Source organism: Bos javanicus, chromosome 7 (assembly GCF_032452875.1).
Source record: "Bos javanicus breed banteng chromosome 7, ARS-OSU_banteng_1.0, whole genome shotgun sequence".
Lineage (NCBI taxonomy): Eukaryota > Metazoa > Chordata > Mammalia > Artiodactyla > Bovidae > Bos > Bos javanicus.
The window spans coordinates 13,218,790-13,221,928 of record NC_083874.1 but is presented as its reverse complement, the minus strand read 5'-3'; the positions used below and the strand labels follow the sequence as shown (position 1 = coordinate 13,221,928).

General features: G+C 41.0%; 1 pseudogene; it reads right to left on the bottom strand.

Annotated features, from left to right (window-relative positions):
* Window positions 1-901: 901 nt before the first annotated feature.
* Window positions 902-1,902, bottom strand: LOC133251887 (olfactory receptor 7A10-like; annotated as a pseudogene).
* Window positions 1,903-3,139: the final 1,237 nt, after the last annotated feature.

Here is a 3,139-nt window from a genome sequence, read left to right as displayed (position 1 = left end):
TAATGGGTGGGCATATACAGAAAATGCACTTGATCACTGCTGAAATAATCTTTAAGCACAAACAGATCATCTACTAAGTTTGAGCACAAGTGCTGCATTCCGCACTTAAATTTCAAAGAATTTAAATTGTGCAGAGTATGTTCTCTAGCCACAATGCAATGATACTAAAAGCCACTAACAAAGGGATAAAAATAGATCCTCCACATATTTGGAAACGAAGAAACGCATTTCTATATAACTTATGGATGAAAAAAAAACTCTCAATTCACTTTATTCTAATCAATGTATCTGTATAAATGAGGAAAATGAAGATGACTCAAAAGGAAGAGGATGAAATGAGAATTGGCTTATCAATGTATAATGCTAAAGCAAATGCGTGTTCACAAGTATACAAACACATGAACTGCACACCTGATAATAATGATTTTTTTCCTCCAGCTTTATGGAGATTAATTGACTTCTGTTGGCACCTGATAATTACACATTTGATTTTACTAGTGATTAATCTAGATAAATTTCTGTACACATATATTTCCTGTTTCACTATTAAGTATGTAATATTTTGCCTATTTTATAGATATCAAACTGAACTCAGTTAAGTTGCTTGATAAATGACAGGTAGTAAAACACAAGATAGAAGGATTTTTGGGGGAGTGTGCATTTCAGCAAACTGGGAGATCTTAGTTCCCTGATCAGGGATCAAACCCATTCCCCTTGAAGTGGAAGCATGGAGTCCTAACCACTGGACTGCTAGGGAATTCCCAGGATAGTAGGATTTAAAATACGTGACTTGAAAACTTTACTAGAATTAAATTTTGAAAGAAACGGAAATTCTGGCATACCCAATATTTCATTCCCTTTGACTCATTCTAGAAGCCCACACCAAAAGTTGATGACAGAATCATGAAAAAGAAAACGTTCTGGAGATGAATTTCCTCAAGGCTACCTTTATGTCTCTGTTCCTTAGGTTGTAGGTGAAGGGGTTCATCATTGGAATAATCACAGTGTACATCACACTTCCCTCTTCCTGGGGGAGAGAGAGTAGCTGCAGAACTACGGTAGATCCCAACACAGGTCTCATAATTTAAGAAAATGACAGACAGGTGAGATCCACAGGTGGAAAAAGCTTTATACCTCCCACCAATGGATGGGATTCCCTGGATGAAGGAGACAATCTGCATGTAAGAGGAAATTACGCCTGAGAGAGGACCAACATGTAACAGCTTAGTCACCAGATACACCAGGATGTCCTTGATAAGAGTATCAGAACAGGCAAGTTTGAGGATCTGAGCAAGTTCATAGAAGTGGGAGATTTTCAAGTCTGTGCAGAAGGACAGCTGCAACACCATCAGACTGTGGATCAGGGCATTCAGAATGCTAACGAACAAAGAGAGAAGCAGCCGCAGACCACAGAGACAGGGGTTCATGATGATCACATAATACAGTGGGTGGCAGATGGCCATGATGGTCAGGAGTAAATTGTCCGTACAAATGAAAACCATGAAAAAATACATCTGAGTGAGGCAGCCTGCATAGGTGATGGCTTTGTTCTCTGTCTGGATGCTCGACAGCATCTTGGGGACTATAGTGGAGATGAAAGAGATGTCAGCAAAGGACGTGGGAGAGGAAGAAGTACATGGGAGTGTGGAAGTGGAGGTCAGAGCTGACGGCCAGGATGATGAGCAGATTCCCGAGCATGGTGATCAGGTACATGGACAGGAAGAGCCCAGACAGGAGGGGCTGCAGGTCTGCATTATCAGAGAGGCCCAGGAGGAGGAATTCTGAGACGTCTGTCTGGTTTTCTGATTCTATGTTGTTGATAAGTGTACTGGAAAATATAGACATGAGTTACTATGAAGTGGATACACAGACATCATTTGTTTGAGAGAAATTTTCTTCTATGCCCTAAATTCTAAAAATATTTAGGGACTTCCCTGGTGGTCCAGGAATTAAGACTCCATGCTTCCACTGCAAGGGGCACAGGTTCGACCCCTGGTCGGGGAACTAGGAACCTGCATGCCGGGTGAGGCAGCCAAAAAAAATTTTTTTAATGTAAATAATTCTTCACTTCAAGTTCCTCTACTCATTTCCTCCTTCTCCAAGTAATTTTTGAATAACTTCTAAATACTGTACATTTTTTTCCAATACTACAATTAAAAAATGAAAACAAGTGCTATTGTTTTTTTCTAGGAACCATCATGGGCTTCTCAGGTGGTGCTAGTGGTAAAGAACCCGCTTGCCAATGCAGGAAATGTCAGAGATGTGGGTTTGATCCCTGGGTCGGGAAGATCCCCTGGAGGAGGGCATGGCAACCTACTCCAGTATTCTTGCCTAGTGAATCTCATAGACTAAGGAGCCTGGCAAGCTACAGTCCATAGGGACACAAAGAGTCGGACACGACTGAAGCAACTTAGCACACATGCATGCATCATGCCTCCAGCACTTTATTTTCTTAGTATTAATTTATTTATTTTATTTATTTGGCTGCACCTGGTCTTAGTTACAGCACTTGGGATCTTTAGCTGTGACATGCAAACTCTTAGTTGAAGTATGTGGGATCTAGTTGCCAGACTAGGAATCGAACCTGGGCCCCCTGCATTGGGAGCACAGAGTTTTAGTCACTGCACCACCAGGGAAATCCCAAGGCATTTTAAAATCTATGATTAAATTCTAGTCAGTTCTTTATACACATCAAGCCTGGTTAAGAAGTGAAAATGAAAGTGGCTCAGTCATGTCTGACTCTTTGAGACCCCATGGACTATACAGTCCATGGAATTCTCCAGGCCAGAATACTGGAGTGGGTAGCCTATCCCTTCTCCAGAGGATCTTCTTGACCCAGAATTGAACCAGGGTCTCCCCCAGTTCTGCATAGCAGGCAGATTCTTTACCAGCTGAGCTAACAGGGAAGCTCTCAAGCCTAGTTGGATGACTTTATTTTCTCAGAGGATTTTTAACTCTGTGGTTAACCTTATACTGAGCCTGCTCAGATTTGCAAATCTCAGGTATTGCTGGAAATTATAAGCTCAGATTCTCTTCTATCTCAAGGTAAAAAATAATATCATTAATCCATTCCTTTAAATATTCTAACACTATTGCACTGTGGGGAACAATCTGCAAGCTATTTTGCTAGGTTAAAAAA